The 20,949-nt window shown below is 43.4% G+C and overlaps 1 protein-coding gene across 5 annotated transcripts in view; it reads left to right on the forward strand.

Moving 5' to 3' along the window:
• The first annotated feature begins 1,658 nt into the window (after positions 1–1,658).
• LOC144229229 (uncharacterized) overlaps positions 1,659–20,949 on the forward strand; it is a 360,150-nt gene continuing 340,859 nt past the window's right edge. For all 5 annotated transcript variants that reach the window (XR_013334407.1, XR_013334406.1, XM_077761219.1 and 2 more), the window contains exon 1: positions 1,659–2,015. The gene's annotated coding sequence lies outside the window, so the exon portion shown is untranslated. The remainder of the gene's footprint in view (positions 2,016–20,949) is intronic.

Below are 20,949 nucleotides of genomic sequence, written 5' to 3' on the forward strand. Positions count from 1 at the left end.
AATGTTCCAAGGCAATAGGGTGAGAAAAATAAGAATAGGGCTCAAAAGAGACTGGAATATGCTACCGTAGAATATGCATCTTTGGCAAAGGATTACTTAGAGCTGATTATCTTGAGAGACAACAGATACCTGAGAAGTTGTGAAAGAAGAGCATGAGTTTCCTTTTTATAAGGGAAGTTTACATTTATAAAGGAAATTTCTGTTTGTAAAAAAGTTTCTATTTCTCTTGCCATATGAGAGGAAGACTCTTAATAACTTTTACCAATGGAGAAGGCACTGACTTAACTCTGCATAACAAACCTTACTTAAAAACCTTGTTTAATCTTCAATATATTTTCTTGTCACTCTCCTCTATCATTTCTCCCTTCCCACTTTTCCTCAAGTTAAAAGACACCTTTTCCTTGGTTTGGATGAGGATGGTTTATTTCTTGAGCCACACTTTTCTTTGCGAGCTCCTGTGTGTATGTATGTCATGAAATCTGTTTTTTCCTCTTGTTAATACATCTTTTATCAGTTTGATTTGCAGGCTCCAGCCGATGAACCTTTGAGAGTAAGGGAAGAGTTGTTTTGCCCTCTCCTACAAACTCCAACAGCTCCTCTCTTTATTCTTCCTTCAGCTCAACGAGACTACTTCCTGCCTCAGGATAAGCTGTTCCTGCCCATCTCCCCATCTTCAGTTCAAAGCATCCCTCCATCTCCCCAAAGGTTTCTCAAAATATTATTTGTGTTTTGATGTTTTCCTTTTGTAGTTCTTCCAGAGTTGATATGGGAGCCAGTAGTCCTCGTGAGTTCAGTATCGGTGGGAAATGGAGCTGGAACACTGGTATTCTTAATTTGTTCTTTTTGTGGAGACAATAAGGTTGCAATCCTCTTGAGAATATCAACTATAAGTGACGCTTAGACTTTGGAGGAGAACTTAGGAATGGGGGGAGGTGTGTCTCAAACGTAATAAAAGCATTTTCTTTTTATCTTTGATCACAAAGTCTTTGGGCTCAATTCCTACCCTATTTATTTTTGTGAGGTATTCTAGTTATATATTTTATATAAAAGAAAAGTTTAATAATATAGTCATCATTTTTTGAGGGTTTTATAGCCATCTGTTTCTGCATGAGACTTTTAAATCCTCAAAAATGCTCTGAGAGGGAAGAGCTTAATTTCTCATTTTACACATAAGCAAATTTGAAGCTCAGAGAAGTCAGGTCAATTGCTCAAAAGTAGAGCTGGGATTTGAATTCAGGCTGTCTGACTTCAAAGTGTGAGGTCTTAATTACACTGCCCTGCCAACGAGCACATGGGGATGTTAAATAAATTATGGTGTTCCCCAGCCCCACTCCCAGTGATGTCTTAGTTTTAGGGAAACTCTGGGTATGGTTTGATTGTATGAGTTTCTATATGCTATGAAAGAGTATGTTTTTGTAATATATTTAAGGAAAAGAGAAATAATCACTGTGTTTAGCAATTTGTTTATAATGTGGTGATAGGGAAAAATCTGTTGTGAGATGGCTAACAGGACCCCTAGGGAAATTCCAGTCGCCTACCGAAGACTCCCCTTCTGGGGTCTTCTTCCTGCCTTGCTTGCCTCCTGCGCCTGCGCCAAATTACTACTAAAGCGGAATGCGGAAGTAACAGACTATAAATTGTTGGCTCTGCTTGCGCTGGGGGCTTAGACCACTGGAGAGTGATCTCCTCTGAGACCGCTCGTGTAAAATAAACCTCCTGCCTCCCAACATCTCTGACTGCCACTTGGTTCGTCCACGGAGTGATCCAGACCAGGCTCCATAACATTCGGTTCCCTGACCGGGAACCCCAGCTGGGCAGGCCCATTATTGCCACCGGTTTTGGAAAACGGGGAAGCGGTGATGGAACGAGGAATAGCAGCGGAGGAAGGCAAGCTCCGCCAGATATTCTGCAGTCTCCCGCTTGGTCACCTCAGACTGGTTCCGCTCCACCATTCCCGCTGAACTTGAGGAGACGTGGCAAGTGAGGACCTGGACCTGACGTCGGATATTCGTAAGGTACAGGGCCCCCATTCTGTCAGGCCCACTATAGGGATGGAAGGGGCACCGGGTCACTCTCCAGAGACCTCAGAGGTCTCACAGGTAGGAATTCTGTGGGAGGGAATGTAATAACCTTTGGTGTGTATGTGAGTGAGTGTGCGACTCAGTCTGGCTTGCCTGCTGAGTTCGTTCTGTGGCTCCAGGGGCGGGCACCCTTAAGGTCCCCAAAAGCACACGGAGCCTGAGTGGGTCCATCTGCGATTCCGTGTTGAATGGCATACTGTCTATGGTGCCATCAGGATAGTTTCCGAGACCCTTACGGCTAAGCGTCACCTAAGTTCCTTTGGGATATGGCCAGATGGACACTGGTCTCCTCATTAAAGGAGGAACCCCTACCCCTCTGTCTGTCTTTGCGACTCCGTCTCACGGGAACATTATGGGTTCCGGACAGAACAAAGAAGGGGTTTTCAGGAGACTGTGGAATTAAGATGACCCCCAGCAAGTTAAGGACCCTATGTGAGTTAGAATGGCCCATTTTTGGTGTAGCGTGGCCCTTGGAGGGAACCTTAGATGTCCCAACGGACCACTGCATCTGGCCTGTTGTCACCGGGGACCCAGGTCACCCTGATCATTTCCCATATATCGACTCCTGGTTAGAGATTGCCCAAACCCTTCTCCCTTGGGTGCGATTTACCTGCGATAAACAGGGACAGGCTAGGGTCTTAGTCTCCTCGACAAAGCAGCCCAAAGAAGGTCAACAGAAGTCCCAACCTCCACAAATTCCTGCTGGTGATCTGGAGGAAGAACGAGTCTTACACCTCCCCCCCATATTAACCCCCTGCTTCCCAATACTCTGCCACCTTTGGTCTCCCCAGCACCTCCAGACTCAGCAGATACTGTCTTCCCCAGACCAGCAGCCAGATTGCGTCCTTGGCCAGGCGCAGGCCCTGTCAAGATGCTAGGCCACATCTGTTGGTACCAAGAGGCTCTCCTCTGGGGGATCTGAGCTGGAGCTAAGAAGGCCATGAATATGCCCAACAGCAAGGGGAATCCCCCCAGGGATTAATGAGAGGCTATTCAAGGCTTATTGCATTTATACCCTGTTGTATCCCGAGGCACAAGAGAGCCATGATAAAAGGACGGGGTAGGTCCAGTCCCCAAAAGCAGGGAGGCCCAGAACCTCCTTAGCAAGGGGTCAATGCACCTACTGCAAGGAGAAAGGACATCGGAAGAATAAATGTCCCAACCTGGGAAGGTCTCAGAAACCCAGTTGATATGCAGAAGAACCCTGTAGAAAAGACCTCAAAGGCCTAGCAGGAATAGATTCAGATTGAGGGGGACCAGGCTCACTTCTTCTTGGCCCCCATGAGCCCATGGTCAAAATAAAAGCAAGGGGCCAAACCATGACTTTTATGGTTGACACTGGGGCTGAAAATTTGGTGGTCACCTCCCCGGTGGCCTCTTTTAGTGAAAAGACTGCAACCACCCTCAGGGCCACAGGGAAATGGGCAATGCCCATCTGCCAAGCCTGTTAATGTGAACTAGGGGGCCAACGGTATGGCATGAATTCCTCTACCTACCTGAGTGCTCTATCCCTCTCCTTGGCCAGGATATACTCTCAAAGCTGGGGGCCCAAATAACCTTTGAGCCAATGGGATGCACCAGCTTCTGATTGGATAAAGAATGGAGGCTATTCTGCACCCAGACCCAACCGAGCCACTGGCCCGAATTCACGACTGCCTTCCCCACGCTGTGGTCCGAGGACAACCTCCTCAGACTTGCCCACAACTGGGCCCCTGTCATTGTAGCGTTAATCCCAGGGGCTGAAGCACTGAGACAGTGGCAATACCCCCTCCCACAAGAGGCAAGGGCAGGCATCCAAGAACGCCTGACCAGACTCAAAGTAGTGGGCGTTCTGGTTGAATGCTAATCACCCTGTAACACCCCGCTCATGCCAGTCAAGAAGCCGAGAGGAGGATAGTGACCAGTGAGTGACCAGGAGGATAAGACCTACGAGCTATCAACAAAGTGACTATCTCTTTGCACGTGGTGGTCCGGAACCTGTACACCCTCCTCAGCCAGATCCCAGGCTCTGCCAGCTGGTTTACTCGCCTAGACTTCCTTCTTCTTCTTCTTCTTTAATGTATGCTTTATTTCTTAGAGACAGAGAGAGAGAGAAAGAGAGAGAGTGAGAGAGAGAGAGAGACAGTGTGAGCAGGGGAGGGTCAGAGAGAGAGAGGGAGACACAGAATCTGAAACAGGCTCCAGGCTCTGAGCTGTCATCACAGAGCCTGACAATGGGCTTGAACCCACAAACCGTGAGATCATGACCTGAGCCGAAGTCGGATGCTTAACCGACTGAGCCACCTAGGTACCCCAGGGATGCCTTCTTCTGTCTCTGCTTGGCCCCCCAGAGCCAACCCCTGTTTGTCTTCAAATGGACCGAATCAGATGCAGGGTGTCAGATGCAACTGACTTGGACGTGCCTCCCACAGGGATTTAAAAACTCGCCTGCCCTTTTTGGGGAGGCACTGGCTGGAGACCTTGCCCGCTTTCCAAGGGAGGCCACCTCCACCCTTCTCCAGTATGTGGAAGACCTCCTTGCCAGCAATACCTGAGAGCATTGTACAGAGGGCACAAGGGCCTTCCTCCAATCCCTGTCGGACTCAGGGTATCAGGTCTCAGGGAGAAAGACACAGATCTGCCAACAGAGAGTCCGATACTTGATACTTAGGCTTCCTCCTCACCCAAGGAAAAAGAGCACTAGAGCTGCAGAGAAAAAAAAAAACCATCGCCTTGCTACCCCAGCCCCAAACTAAGAGGGGGCTATGAAAATTCCTGGGGGCTGCAGGATTCTGCTGAATCTGGATTCCTGGATTCTTGGCAACAACAAGACCCCTCTATAATCTCTTGTTAGGGCCAAATGGAGAACCCCCTGTCTGGACAGAGGAGGCTGAAGCTGCCTTCCTAGAGATAAAGGCCACTTTGGGGCAGGCATCACCCCTTGGCCTGCCAAATATAGAAAAGCCTTTTAATCTCTTTGTGCATGAGAAGGAAAAGGTCGCCCTCAGGGTTCTCACACAGACTATTGTCCCTTGGCAATGGCTAGTGGCATACTTGTCAAAGAGGCTGAACCTAGTTGCAACAGGAATGGCTGCCGTGCTTTAGGGCATTAGCTGCACCAATGCTACTCATTAAAGAGGCAGATAAGCTCACCCTGGGACAAAAACTGCCCAGTTAAAGTCCTCCATGCCTTCGTAGCTCTCATGAACACTCAGGAACACCGCTTCCTCTCCAGCTCTCCCTTAGCCCAATACCAGGGGTCACACTGAACCCCACAACTTCCCTACCATCCGAGGAAGGAAACCAGATCATGACTGGTCTGAGGTGACCAATAAAGTATTCGCAAGCTGCCCAGATCTACGTGGCCAGGCCCTATAGAATCCAGACATCACCTTGTTCAGTGATGGTAGCAGTATCATTACAAAGGGCGTTCAAAAGGCAGGGTATACAGTGACAACATTAGATGAAGTCCTAGAGGCCAGTGCCCTACCTGTGGGATGATCAGTACAACAGACTAACTTGTACGCCCTCATCTGGGCCCTTATCATCAGCAAGGGCAAACGATCTCAATCTACAAAGAGAGGGGCCTTCTCACTGGGGTGGGGAAGACCATCAAAAACAAGGAGGAAATACTAAAGGTCCTAGAGGCTGGCTGGCTTCCAAAAGAAGTTGCAGTTCTACCCTGTAAAGGACACAGGGAGACAACCCTACAGCACAAGGGAATTGTCTAACAGGCAAAGTGGACAAGATAGCAGCTAATAAGGAGGCAGACATAGCTCCCTCCCTTATCCATGCCGAGACCCCCACCAGGAGTTCAAAGAAGATATTGTCCACCTGTTTGGCTTACTGGCCACAATCCACAGCAATAATGGACCTACGTTCTTGGTGGACTGCTTACTGGCCTCAAAACTCAGGGAAAAAGCAGATGAATCGTACCCTCAAGGGAACCTTAGCCAAGTTCTGTCAGGAAACAGACCTCCTGGGGCAGGACCTGTTGCCCCGGCCCTCCTGAGTGTCTGTTTGCACACCAGGAACTCAAGGTTTCACCCCTTTTAAACTAATATATGGGAGGATGTTTTGTTTGTATTAGTTGCCTCTAATCTGGGCCCCATTTGTAAAACTTCAGCCCTAAGGCCCAGGCTAAACAAGCAGTGTTGCTACCCATCCTCCTAGGGGCAGGAATAGCCCTGGAGATAGAGACTGGCATAGGAGGCATAGCCTAACGAATGGCCTTCGGTGAGACTAACGAATGGCCGACTCCCTAGTGTCCCTGCAGAGCCAAATAAGTTCCCTGGCAGGAGTTGTCCTACAGAACAGACAGGCACTTAACCTCTTCACTGCCAAGAAAGGGGATACCTGCATCTTCCTCGGAGAAGAATGCTGTTACCTTATAAACCAGTCAGGAATAGTCACAACCAAAGTCAGGGAACTAAGGAACCCAACCCATAAATGAAGAAGATGCCCTCTAATACAGCTGAGATCTGTTTAAAGGAGCATCAAAGGGGAGAATGATAGGAAACAATCTGTTATAAGATGGCTGACAGGACTGAATGGGGAAATTCCAGTAGTGGGCCAAAGACTCCCCTTCTAGGTTCTTCTTCCTACCCTGCTTGCTGCACATGTCAAATTACTACTAATGCAGAATGCAGAAGTAACAGACTATAAATTGTTCCCTCTGCTTATGCTTGGGACTCATACTTCTGGAGAGTGATCTCCTCTGAGCCAGCCCATGTTAAATAAATCTCCTGCCTTCCAAGATCTCCAGGATCTTCAAAGATCTTCCAAGAGTGCCGTGTGGTTATTCTGCCAGGTGATCCAGACCAGGTTCCATAACAGTGGAATCTAAGGTTCCTGACCATCCTGGGAAAAAAGTATGATTCATTCAAGCTAGCTTAATCAGGGAACTGGAAGATCACAGGGATCTCTGAGCCTGCAGGTCACCCTTTCAATGACACTCCGGCTGTGTGGCCCAGACCTGAGGTTGAAACCTGGGCTAGATAGCTGTGTTGCTCTTTCTCTCACTGACTAAGTCTGAGGACTTTGGAGAAATTCAAAGGGACATAAATCTCTTTTTCTCCCTGATCTGATTTCTGCTTTTCTCCCAAACTGCCTGGAAAGAAAATAAGTTCTCTTAGAGGGTTAAAGAAAGATAATTGATAACTAGTGATACAGATATAACTAATTAACTAATAAGAGAAAAGTAAGATCTTAAAACCAGTTCAAAGGCGGAGTTCAAAGAGGAGAGGCAAAAATGAGCCATGAAATAAGTTTACAAATGGATGCATACTCTTTTTTTCTAAGGGTGGAAGGAGATCAAGTGCATCTCTTGTAGGCAAAATCCATTTGCATGTCTGTAGACAAGAATTCCTTATATTGCTATTAGTTATTCATAGATTTATAAGTAGATCAAAGACAGTAAACCCAATAGAGTCAGATAACCCTGAACAGGAGTGCTGTAACCACATATTTTCCATTGGAAACACCCAGAAGTCCTTTTGGTTTATTTCAGATTTTCTCCATAATTTTTCTTGACAGGTCACATTTTATATCTGATCACTTTGTACTTAACTGTCTATCTCTTCTAATTATACTTGATCATCAAGAGTCAACTATGGAATGAGAAGTGCACTTTTTATTTTTCCTCCACTCATTCTAAACTGAAAGCTTTTTAGAACTAAATACCACAGTAGAAAGAAATTTGTTTAAGTGCACGTGTGTGCGTGTGTGTGTGTGTGGCGGGGGGGGTGGAGGGGGACAGGGCCACTCTAGCAAAACAGAACATTAGGACCTTCATTGTAACTGAGCAAAAATCCATTCAAAACAAAGAACCAGATTCATAGGAATATATTCAGGTGAGAATAGGTTTGTCTTCACTCATGTGTTCACACTCTGCTGGCTCCAGGGTCCTCTAGCCTGAAGGAAATGAGGACATTTATTTCCTGAGGTTGGTGACTTTACTAAAGCACACTGTTATAATATGATCTCAAACCCAGGGTCAGGCCCAAACAGATTTCTCATTTCCTGAGGTGTGTGCCAGCATTCCTAGGAACAATAACATTTCTACAATAAATACTATTCTTGGTGAGTGAGGGGTAGCAGGGCTAAAGAAACTGCTGTTACAAAATGTGCACAGACTATTAGAAAAAGCTTTCTCTTCAACTAAATTAATAACATTTAATCAAACCACAAATGGATCCTCAGTGTTTTTGGTCTTTCATGTTAACCTCAATCACTTTAAGCCTAAAATCTGCATTCCAGATTCTTCAAAAAAATGAATGCTAGTCCACTGATTTTTTTTTTAAACAAGCTGAAATCTCAACTGGCTCTGGGGTCTCTCACAAAATTGTAGGTTGACCTGTTATACAAGGACTTCTTCCTCTTGAGGAAGAGACATCATGTGTCATGGTATTCCTGTAGATGCATGTGAGCATGTGTGTGTGCATGTGTGAGTGTGCAGGTGCATGTAGCATCATTGAACGTTTGTTAAGTGATTGAAAGCAGTGCATTTTAAATGAAAGCAGTGCATAGCCCTAATATCCCCTAGAAGAGTCTCATGAACAGTTATATAGGCTTAAGAAGCTAGATGGCAGAGCGATCACACAGTTAAAAGGCTTTATGTGGAATTGCAGAGAGAATCTAAATCCTGTCTTCAATGTAAAAAAAATGAATTTCTGCCTACCTGTCTGAATGGTGGTAGGAAAGAGGTAATCTAATGTGATGGTTTCAGAGGAACAAGTTCTTTTCCAACTTTATTGAGGTATAACTGACAGATGACACTGTGTGTGTTTAAGGTTTGCAATGGGTTGATATGATACATTCATATATTGCAAAAGGATTACCAGTGTAGCATTGGCTAACACCTCCATTCCGTCACATAATTACCATTTCTTTTTTGTGATGAGACAATTTAGGATCTATTCTCTTAGCAACATTCAATATATAATACAGTATTATTAACTATAATCACCATGCACTACATTAGACCCCCAGAATTTGTTAATCTTAAAACTGGAAGTTTGTACCCTTTGACCAGGATCTCTCCATTTCCCACCTCCTCTGCCCCCACATCACTCTACCCTCTTTCCAAGCGGTATAGTTTTTAAGGTTAAAAAAAATCAGGAGGGGCACCTAGGTGGCTCAGTTGGTCGAACGTCTGACTCTTGATTTTGCTTGGGTCATGATCTCACAGTTCGTGGGTTCGAGCCCCGCGTCAGGCTCTGCTGACAGCTCAGAGCCTGGAGCCTGCTTCGGATTCTGTGTCTCCCTCTCTCTCTGACCCTCCCCTGTTCACGCTGCCTCTTTCTCTCTCTCTCAGAAATAAATAAAACATTAAAAACATTTTTAAAAAAAAAAAAGAAGGGTTTAACAAGGTTTGAATTTCCGTAATAGCCACAGGAGTTGAAAAAAGGAAAAAGGTGGACAAATGGATCAAAAAGATGTGGTTTATCTATACAATGGAATACTACATGGCAATGAGAAAGAATGAAATCTGAGCTCTGCATCAGGCTCTGTGCTGACAGTGCAGAGCCTGCTTGGGATTTTCTCTCTCTCTCTCTCTGCCCCTCCTCCACTACCGTGCTCTCTGTCTCAAAAAGTAAATAAATAAACTTAGAACAAAAAGGAAGACTTTACAAAAATCAGGAAAATCTCCCCTATGCCAGACGTTTGATCATTGAAACCGATATCATGCACTGGGGTTCTTTAAAGAGTGGTGGGGGGTATTAGAGGCAAGGAGCTGGCAGAAGCCTGGATGAAGAGAGTCTTCCAAGCCCTTCTAATGATTAGCCTGTTAGTTAAACTTTTATCCTCTGTATTTCTTTCTTCTCCTTCTGACTCTCTTCTCTAAAGTGTGCATCATACTTCTTTAAGTTATGATACTAAGTAACAAGTTCAAATGACTTGAACGAACCTAAGACAGTTGGTCAAGAGGTTATGCAACCATGGGAGAATATAGTAGGGTAAACGGTGCCCAGAACTCTGTGCAGTTACCAAGCCTTCAACATAGGGTCCTATGATCTTGGCCTACTTGTACAGCTTTCTGAGTCTCATTTTTCTTATTAGTAAGAATGGAGATTATAACAGTACCCTCATCCCAGAGTTGCTATGATGGTTATTGTGAGGATGGAACACAGTCCCTGGTGCACAGCAAACCATTCATACATGGTGGTTATTATTACTACTGCCTTTTCTTTATATACCTTTGCCCTTAAATGCACACACTGCCTTAAATCCTTATGACATTCTGTGAGGTAGGCGTTATTGTTTCCATCCCTTACGTACGGTGGTGACTGGGTCAGACAGGATCAGCAGTTTGAAGTGGGGAGCCTGCAACTCCCCCAGACCTGACTCCGTGTTCAAGGCTCTTCCCAGTCACCATTTTACTTTCTTTTTTTTTTTTTTAATTTTTTTTTAATGTTTTATTTATNGAAAGTCGGACGCTTAACCGACTAAGCCACCCAGGCGCCCACCATTTTACTTTCTAAAAACTGAAGCAACTACAAAGAAGGAGTCTTGGGATCCCTTTGAAATGTAGGCAAATCTAAACACTTCTGGAGGGTACAACATCTTCAGGGAAGGAGAGAGAGAAGAGCTGTTCATGCCCAGCGCATCCGGAGAGCTTGGGGCCAATAGGACTAGGGAATACCCAGAATGCAGATGTCGTGTGAACATCGCCCTGGCAGGCAGGGGTAGGGCAGGGGTTGACTAGGAAAGAGCAGCTAGTTCCAAGGCCCTCAGTCCTGGGGCTTGGCGAGGCCGCTTTGAGAACCTTGAAGGCAAACCTCTTCCTCATCTTTCTACCCCCTGTCCTGGTGTGTGGCACCGTAGGTGCATAGTGAGTGTTTGTTGACCTGTATGTTCCAAACCCTGGGAAGAAATCTTCTTTCTACTGAAATGACTATGTTGGGATGGGATAAAAGTTACCAATGTGAGGGTATTCATGGACTTTAGTTTACCCTGGAGCCCATCTGAAGAATTTTGTAAGGGTTCTCTATCCCCCTCTCTACTGGGAGATGTTTCTCTCTCTCTCTCTCTCTCTCTCTCTCTCTCTCTCTCAATTATACTAGTCTGCTTGGGTGAGGTTTCTCTTCCAGGCTTGCAAACACCTGCCTTCTTACTGTGTCCCCACATAGCCTCTTCTCTGTGCATGCATTCATACCTGTTGTCCCTCTTCTTACGAGGACACTAGTCGTATCGAATTGGGGTCCCATCCTTAAGACCTTATTTAACCTTAATTGTGTCCCTAAAGGCCATGTCTCCAAATTCAGTCACATGGGGGGTTAGGGCTTCAACATACGATTTCTTTTGGCGTAGGTGGATACACTTCAGTTCATAACAGCCTTCTCTAATATTGAGGAATGCAGAAGAAATCCCTTTAAAAACAGTTCTACTTCTATACATTATACTTGTTTGACTGTGACATAGTTCCAGTGCTGGTCCACTGGGGTCCACAACTTTAGTAGAGTCACAAAATATCTTAACTACCCCCAGATATTCTAACATAGCTGAAGAAAGCTGTCCTGGAGCACAAATTCTCTTTAGCTTTGTTTGAAGTTCAAAGTTAGTTGATTCACTTTTGGGGTCTTATTCCTCACTCATCTTTTTTTTTAAGTTATTATTTTAATTCAAGTTTGTTAACATACAGTGTTATACAAATAAATTTTGTGTGTGCAATACAGTGATCCAACAATTCCATACAATGCCATGTGCTCCTCACAAGTACATTCCTTAATCCCCATCACCTATTTTACCCGTACCCTGACATACCTCCTCTCTGGTAACCATTCTTTCTCTATAATTAAGAGTCTGTTTCTTGATTTGATTCTCTCTGTTGTCCTTTTTCCCCCCTTTGGTCATTTGTTTTGTTTCTTAAATTGCACATGTGAGTGAAATCATATGGTATTTGCCTTTCTCTGACTGACTAATTTCGCTTAGCATTATACTCTCTGGCTCCATCCATGTTGTTGCAAATGGCAAGATTTCATTGTTTTTTATGGCTGAATAATGTTCCATTGTGTAAACATACTACCTCTTCTTTATCCATTTATCGTTCAATGGACATTTGGGCTGCTTCCATATCTTGGCAATGTTAATAGTGTAATAATGTCAATAATATATAAGGGTACATGTATCCCTTTGAATTAGTGGTTTTGTATTCTTTGGATAAATACCCAGTAGTGTGATTGCTGTATCATATGGTAATTCTATTTTTAACTTTTTGAGGAACCTCCATACTATTTCCAGAGTGGTTGCACCACTTTGCTGTCCTACCAATAGTGTAAGAGGGTTCCCCTTTATCCACATCCTTGCCAACACCTGTTGTTTCTTCTGTTGTTGATTTAGCCATTCTGACAGATGTGAGGTGATAGCTTACTGTAGTTTTGATTTTCATTTCCCTGATGATCAGGGATGTTGAGCATCTTTTCATGTGTCTATTGGCCATCTGTATATCTTCATTGAAGAAATGTCTGTTCATTTCATCTGCTCATTTTAAAAATGGATTACTTATTTTTTGGGTGTTGAGTTTTATAAGTTCTTTATATATTTTGGATACTAATCCTTTATCAGATATGTCATTTGCAAATATAATCTCCCATTCCATAGGTTGCCTTTTAGTTTTGTGGATTGTTTGTTGTGCAGAAGTTTTTATTTTGATGGAGTCCCAATAGTTTATTTTTGCTTTGGTCTCCCTTGCCTCAGGGACTTATCTATAAAAAATTTGGCACAGCCTGTGTCCCAGAGGTTACTGCCTGTGATCTCTTCTAGGATTTTTATGGTTTCAGGTCTCACATTTCAGTCAAACTCAGTCATCTTTTTGATTCCTTCATACGCAATAAAACCTAGAAAGGATGGCTTAGCTCTGTTTGCATCCAGAGATTGTTTAGTCAGTGTATGGAACTACATTCACACCTTAGGCCTCGATTTCTAATTACAGAGGAAAATGCTTGTCAGGAATCAGTAGGTTAGTGGGAAGAAAATTCTTTGCATAGGACACATAAGGTCACCCTATGCTCCTTTTAATATTGACCTTGAGAATATCTTTTTTTTAGTCTCTTCATACAGAGGCAGGAAGAGAGGCCAAGGGATGTGTGTCCCCTCCAGGGGCACCCCAGTTTGTGAGAGCTGATAGACATCTGTTTCTGGATCCTGGAGAGCCTTGCCCTGGCACTGATTAAGTGGCAGGGCCTATCACTCTCTCCTGGCTACCCCTCTTTGCTGTCTATAACCAGCTCTCTTTTTCAACTTTGCTAAACCTTACCCCAACCTTTCTCTGCTTTTAAAGATCGGGACTCCCTGTGTACATTTTGCAATTTCCAGTCCGTTGTTCCAGAAGAGCTCATAATTAGAAGCAAATGACTGTTATCTAATGACTGTTTCACTGTAGAATCCTCTCCTCTCGCCACCTCTCCAGAACACAAGGAGTATCTCTTATGTTATTTCCATTTCTGATAATTTTAGTAATAAAACTGGGTTGGAACTGTATCCTCTTCAGTAATAGGGATACCTCTAGAAAGTACAAGAGAAGCTGCCATGAAAATCAGGCTTACCCTAGTTGGACCCTAAATGTGTCCAGAATTTTTCTATTCAATATATATTTTTTTAATTTTTTTAATTTTTTTTACTATTATTTTTTTTTTACAAATAGTTTATTGTCAAATTAGTTTCCTATTTTTTTATTTTTTTAAATTTTATTTCTAGGAGAGAGAGAGACAGCGTGAGCAGGGGAGGGTCAGAGAGAGGGAGATACAGACTCTGAAACAGGCTCCAGGCTCTGAGCTGGCAGTCAACACAGAGCCCAATGCGGGGCTTGAACCCACGAACCACGAGATCATGACCTAAGCGAAAGTTGGATGCTTAACCGACTAAGCCACCCAGGCGCCCCTCAATATATTTTTTTTATTGGTTTCTGCTTGCATTATTTTAAAATTCAGCAGCCCCATTACTGGGCCTGGATGTAGGTCTGTTGGTAAAATACTTATTATATCAAATCACAATGTCAGCAAATAAAGCCTGCTTGGGCTAAATGATACCACACGCAGAGAGATAATAGCACAGGAAGCATAGGACAACCTCTTAGTGAGTGGCAGAGACTGGGCTGGGAGAGCTTTCATGGGGAAGACAGCTTTGTGGGCTAATGTAGCCTGGAGGGTCTGCTGGGACTTCTAGGGATCAACAGGAAGGAAAGGGATAGGGATGAAAAGAGGAAGGTGGTGTGGGGGCCGGAGGCTAGGATAGTTTAGGAGATGGATTAAAACTTTGTGAGGAGTAATGATAGATTAGTAATTTACATTTATGGAGCCTTTCTCTGTGTCTGGCACATTTTAAAGCACTCCATGTATATTGTCTCATTTAATGCCTACCAGAGACCTTGGGAGGCAGTTAGCCTTATTCTCGTGAGAGATACAGTTCAGAGAAGTTAAGCCACTTGCTCAAGGTGACTCGACTATTTAAGAAGCCCATGTTCTTAACCACCAATTGTGTCCCTGTGGAAAAAGGATGTGGGCCAGGTTGGCAGGAGAAAAGACATCCTGAAATTGAGAACACTGGAATTTGATGACGTAGGAAAATGAGGAGGTGTTGTTCAGGACTGAAGCATCCCTTATTCAGAGGGAGTCCTGGACTGCCCTGGCCCTCATAATTCAGAGCCGACATTTCAGGCTGTGGTACAGTGAAGAATGAGCCCCCAGTCATGCGGTAACTTCGTTCTGGAAAATGAAAACAGAATGACTCCACTGTGGTTTCCTCAAGGGCGGGGTGGAGGGTAGGTTATCAGGAAAAGGGAGGAAAAGAGGAAGTAAAGGGAAGATCTGAAAGCAGCCCCAGAGAAGACAGGTAGTAATGCAAACCACACGAGAGCAGAGGAGGCAGGTGGGTCAGAGCGTTCAAAGCCCAGGGATACTGTTATTGCTATAACTGAAGAGAGAACAAATGTTGGAGAGAAGCATCTCCTACTAATAAAAGATCTGAAATGACCAAAGAGTTGACAGTAGCTGAGAAGTAGTCTTCCTTGAAAAACACTAAAGCTGCTAAAAGGAATTCCCCTTTTCTATTTGTGCAGCACTTTCCAGTTTGCAACTGCTTTTCCATGCATGATCTAGTTGCCATCAGTGCTGTGAGGCATGTCATTATCAATATGGTGTGACAAATATGGAAGTACGTTTCAAAAGGGAAAGGTCTTATTCATGGCCCTCTGACTGGTTAGACAGAGCCAAGATCAGAACTCAGCAGTTAGTACTGCTGGCTTTTGGCCTCATCAGAATACCAGGAGGGCATGCAGGGTCGTGACAAAGTAATGAAAACTTTGGGAAAGAGGCTGCAGAGCTGCCTTGGAAAAGTTGAACTCCACAGGGAATTTCTGGGGAGTCTATTAGCATATAATGACTTTGGAAAGTTTCCTGAAATCCTTCCAGGTAAAACTGAACTCACAGGAACATCTTATTGATTTATATTCAGGTGACCAGAAAAAGAAACTCTGAATACAAAGAGTTCAAATTATCTGATAACCTCTTGTTCTAGCAGCAGAAGAGTAAAGCATTCATTCTTGATTTAAAAAAAAAAAAGGAGTCAGATGATTTGCCTTTTCTCTTTTTCCCCAAGGAGAAGACTTTTCTGTTTTCTCTCTCTCTTTAATAGCAGCATTTTGCATTTGTTCAAAGTGACTGAGTTCCTCCTGGAAGGGCTCCCTGCAGTTACAGAGCCACCTCAGTCAGCTTAGAGGTCCAGTTTCACTACCAAGCTTCTTGTGGTTAATAATATTTATTTCTGGGGGCACCTGAGTGGCTCAGTCGGTTAAGCATCAGACTTCGGCTCAGGTCATGATCTCATGGTTCATGAGTTCGAGTGCTGCTCTGGATCTCTGGATGAGTCCCGCTTTACTCTCCCTCTCTTTCTCTCTCTCTGCCCTCACTTGCACTCTCTCAAAAAAAAAAAAAAAAAAAAGAAAAGAAAAGAAAAGAAAATAGTTAACAATATATTTATTAATGCTTTTTTCCATATTGGCCATATGGTCTCCAATTTCTTTCTTTTGACTCTCTTTATACACATAGGGACTCCGTTGCCAGTGGGTTCATCTTTCCCATTCATGGTCTCTGTGTTTTTCCCTTGTCCTTCAACTGAACCACTGACGTCTGGAATTTTACTATCTTTCCACATTATTAGTTATTTGCTGCTGTGTAACAAATTACCCCAGATTTGGCAGCTTAAAACAGAAGTTTATTATCTCACAGTTTTTGTGGATCAGGAATGCAGACAATTGGCTCAATGTCTCATGAGGTTGCGGTTAAGTGGTTGGCCAGAGCTGCAGCCGGCAGAAGGGCTGGAGGATTCAATTTCAAGCTCCCTCTCCTGGGCCTGTTGGCAGGAGGCTTCAGTTCTTTGCCATGTGAGCCTTTTCATAGGGCTTCCCCCACAGTACGTGATCCAGGAGAAAGAAGAGGGTGGCTCCCCTAGAGGGAAACCCGAGTCCTTTTATAACCTACTCTTGGAAGTGACATCCTATCATTTTGGTTCTATTCGATTCAATAAATGTGCTTCACTAAGTCCAGTTGCACACTCAATCAGAGGGAAATTAAGTTCTACTTCTTAAGGGAGGAATACCAGAGGATTTATGGACATACCTTTCTAAGCATCACACTAGGTAATTATTGACAGTGTTACAATTACGTGCCAGACATTGTGCTTGGCTTTAGGGTTTTAACCCCAAACTGCATAATTTCCATGTAGAGTCCAAGCTCTTTTCTTTTACGCCCTTTCTACTCCCTTTTGTCCAAGAATGCACCACTGAAACTCAGACTCTTTTCTACTTCTCTGCTAATGGCAGCTGGCAGCCTGATACAGTGGCTGACAATTTTCATTCAATCTGGAGCACTGGGGCTGGAGGAAAATGGAAATTCTTTTTTGAAATTAGAAATCCAGGGGCGCCTGGGTGGCTTAGTCGGTTAAGCGTCCGACTTTCGCTTAGCTCATGATCTCGCGGTTCATGGGTTCGAGCCCCGCGTCGGGCTCTGTGCTGACTGCCAGCTCAGAGCCTGGAACCTGTTTCAGAGTCTGTGACTCCCTCTCTCTCTGACCCTCCCCTGCTCACGCTGTCTCTCTCTCCTAGAAATAAATAAAACATTAAAAAAAAAAAAAGAAATCTGTCTGAAGTTCTCGGAAAGCCAGGGATTTTGTAGTTGTCTCATAGTTCTTGGATATTCTGTTCTGCTCTTTTTTTTTTCCCAAGTTTTTTTTTTTTCCTCTTTGCTTTTCATTTTTGGATATTTTTACTGACATACTCTCAAATGCAGAGAGTATTTCCTCTGCTGTGTCCAATGTCCTAACGAGCCCATCAAAGGCATTTTTCATTTCTGTTAGTGTTTTTGATCTCTAGTATTTCTTTTTAGCTTTTCTTAGATTTTCCATCTCTCTGCTGACATTGCCTATCTGTTTTTTCACACTGTCTACGTTCTTCAATTAGAGCCTTTACTCTATCAACCATAGTTTGATAAATCCAACATCTTTGCCATATCTTGAGTTTGGTCCTGTTGCTTGCTCTGTCTCTTCAAAATGTGTTTTGCCTTTTAGTATGCCTTGTAATTTTTTTGTTGCAAGGAGGATATGATGTAGTGGGCAAAAGGAACTCTAGTAAATAGTCCTTTGGTGATGTGGTGGTAAGGTGTGAGAGGGGGCGTGCTCTATAGTCTTATGATGAGGTATCAGTCTTTCTATTTTAAAGTTTATTTACTTATTTTGAAAGACACAGTGACAGCATAAGTGGGGGAGGGGCAAAGAGAAAGGAGACAGAGAATCCCAAGGAGGCTCCATGATGCCAGCACAGAGCCTGACATGGGGCTTGAACTCATGAAACTATGAGATCATGACCTGAACTGCAACCAAGAGTCAGATGCTTAATAGACTGAGCCACCTAGGTGCCCTGAGGTATTAGTCTTTGAGTCTGTGCACAGGACAGTGAACTTCTCCAGTACTTCTCAGAGCCTCCTGACCTTAGGTGGGACAAGATGGATAGAGGGGACTGGAGTTGGGTGTTTCTCTTCCTCTAGGTCACTTAGGCTCTGAAAAAGCCCAAATGTGTTAGGCTCTGGTGAAAAAAAAATTTTTTTTTTTTTTGAGAGCCGGCCTTGTTAGAAAGAACAGAATGCTCTGGCATTTTTCAAAAATGGTTTCTTTCCTTCTTCCCTCTGCCAAAAGCACCAGGCGGTTTTTCTCCTATGTTTACTGTGAAAACCTGGTAGAGCTCCTGGGTGTAAAACTCACAAAGTTTCTCTCCCCAACCTAACTCCACACCTGTTAGTGACTCGGTTACCCTGGAGGTTTTTTCTTTCAGATGTATCCACACTGAGCCTACAGCAATTCATCAATTGCAGTTTCTTACCCCAGCACTGCTTCCCACAAAGGTTTCTGCTTGTGGGTTTCTGCTGTGGTAAGTGATAATTCTCTGAATCTGCTTGTCTGTCTTTCCAATTTTGGGGGCAGTGCTTTGTCCTGTGATCTCACTTCGCACAAATCTAAGGAGAGTTGTTGATTTTTTGGTTTGTTCAGCTTTTTACCTTTTACTTGTTGCTAGGATGTGACAACTTCCAATCTCCTTATGTGCTGACTATGAGCCAGTGGCTTTGTAACATTATTATCATATCACCATTTTTTCTGGCCGATTTTCTGTCCAGACTTACTGAGCAATTACTGTATACCAAGCTCTGATCTAAGTGCTCCACTTATGTTATCAAAAGTCCTATTAAAGTAAAACTGATTTAGTTTGGGTTTACTAAGAGCAGAGCATGCAACAGTGATTTGTGTGCCTGAGATTTATTAAGGGAATGTTTTTAGGAAAACCAGCAAGAGAGAGAGGGAAGCAGAATAAGGCAAGAGAAAGTGTGACATGAGGGCAGGATTTTTAAAAAAATTATCTATCTATTTATTTATTTTAATAGTTTATTGTCAGGTTGGTTTCCATGTAACACCCAGTGCTCATCCCCACAAGTGGAGGGCAGGATTTTGATGAGGATGGGATTCAGGCAATTCAGTGGGAGCTCTGGAGTGTTAATTGCCCCTTGCTTTATTGTTGAGCAAGGGAGCAGGGCTTTTATACCCAACCCCAAATAGTCACTAGTTACAAGCCATGCTGAGGGCACTCCTACCCTTTCCATTTTACAGATGAAGAAATTGAGGCACAGAGAAGTTGAATAATTTGCTTACATTCACATGGCCAGAAAGTGGTAGAGTTGTGTTTGGACACCAAGCATTTTGGCTCTGCATATCTATCTATCTATCTATCTATCTATCTATCTATCTATCTATCTATCATCTATCTATGTTTATTCTTGAGAGAGAGAGAGAGAATGAGAGGGGGAGGGGCAGAGAGAGAGGGAGACACAGAATCTGAAGTAGGCTCCAGGCTCCGAGCTATCAGCACAGGCCTGACGCGGGGCTTGAACTCAAGTGCTGTTAGATCATGACCTGAGCTGAAGTTGGACACTTAACTGACTGAGCCACCCAGGCACTCCAGGCTCTATGGATATATTTTTATTTTGCATTCAACTACTTATGTCATTTGATCTTCCAAGCGCTCTGTAAGGTAGTTGGGGCATCAGTGACTATTTTGGTTTTTTTCAGATGAAGAAATTGTAGGTCAGATCCAGGTTGTCTGTCTGTCTGTCTGTCTTTCTTTCTTTCTTTCTTTCTTTCTTTCTTTCTTTCTTTCTTTCTTTCTTCCTTTTTCTTTTCTTTTCTTTTCCTTTCTTTTTTCCCTTTCCTTTCCTTTCCTTTCCTTTCCTTTCCTTTCCTTTCCTTTCCTTTCCTTTCCTTTCGATCCTAGTCTTGTTCTGTCTCCCCATAAAGCTTTGCTGTCTTAAATCAACCAGAGTTTGTTTCCCTGACCATATGATTAAAACAGTAATCACCTGATTTAGGAGAATATAAACTAGAGAGTACAGAGTATCTTTACCCTAAGCTTTGATTGAAATGGAAAACCTTATCTAGTCAATAAGGGAGTGGCTTTCACTTTTACTTAGATGTTATTTTAAATCACAGGCTGTCTGTCTGTCAAGGGAATGGTTTTACTGCTTTGTAATTGCAAAGTAACAACAAGAACAGCATCCTGCTGCTGAATTCCTGATTGCAGAAGAATTAAACATTGTATAAAAAAATTACGCATGGAGGGAACTTACGATATTACTGGGGAGAATCATGCAATTATTTATTATCTTCATCAGTATTCTGGAAGAGAAGGAATTACAAGTTAGCAAGATTATAAATTTCAGCAGAAAAGGAGGAAGAAATAACTTGAGAAAAAGCTATTTCATTTGAAGAAAAATAGCTTGGAATAACAGTCAGCTTTTTGGAATTAACTTCCTGAAAATCTCAGGACTGTAAGAATGCCAACAGGACAAAGTTTATGCTGAGACACTAAAATGACAGGAATGACAGCACATTTACTGTTTCTTTTTTTTTAATGTTTGTTTATTTACTTATTTATTTATTTAGAGATAAAACGTATGAGTGGGGGAGAGGCAGAGAGAGAGAAGGGGAGAATCCCAAGCAGGCTCTGTGCTCAGCACGGAGTTCAATGAGAGGCTTGATCTCACAAACTGTGAGATTGTGACCTGAGCTGAGATCAAGAGTAGGATGCTTAACCAACTGAGCCACCTAGGCACCCCTTTTCTGTTTCTGTTTCTTATGCCTCAATTCCTTTTAAATCCTCTGAAATCTTATTTCCACCCAGTTATTTGTGGTTGCTCCCAGATTCATTCTCTACTCTTTCCCTGTTCTGTCTGTACCAAACACATTTTTTTTAGTAGGTTTGGTCAATGGGAGGAGCTAGCAGAAGACTCCAAATGGTTTCTCCTATAGTGGCTCAGCCTCCTCTGTCATTTTCAGCTTCTTTTTTTTTTTTTTT

Source organism: Crocuta crocuta, unplaced genomic scaffold (genome assembly GCF_008692635.1).
Source record: "Crocuta crocuta isolate KB4526 unplaced genomic scaffold, BGI_CrCroc_1.0 scaffold163, whole genome shotgun sequence".
NCBI classification, from domain to species: Eukaryota; Metazoa; Chordata; class Mammalia; order Carnivora; family Hyaenidae; genus Crocuta; species Crocuta crocuta.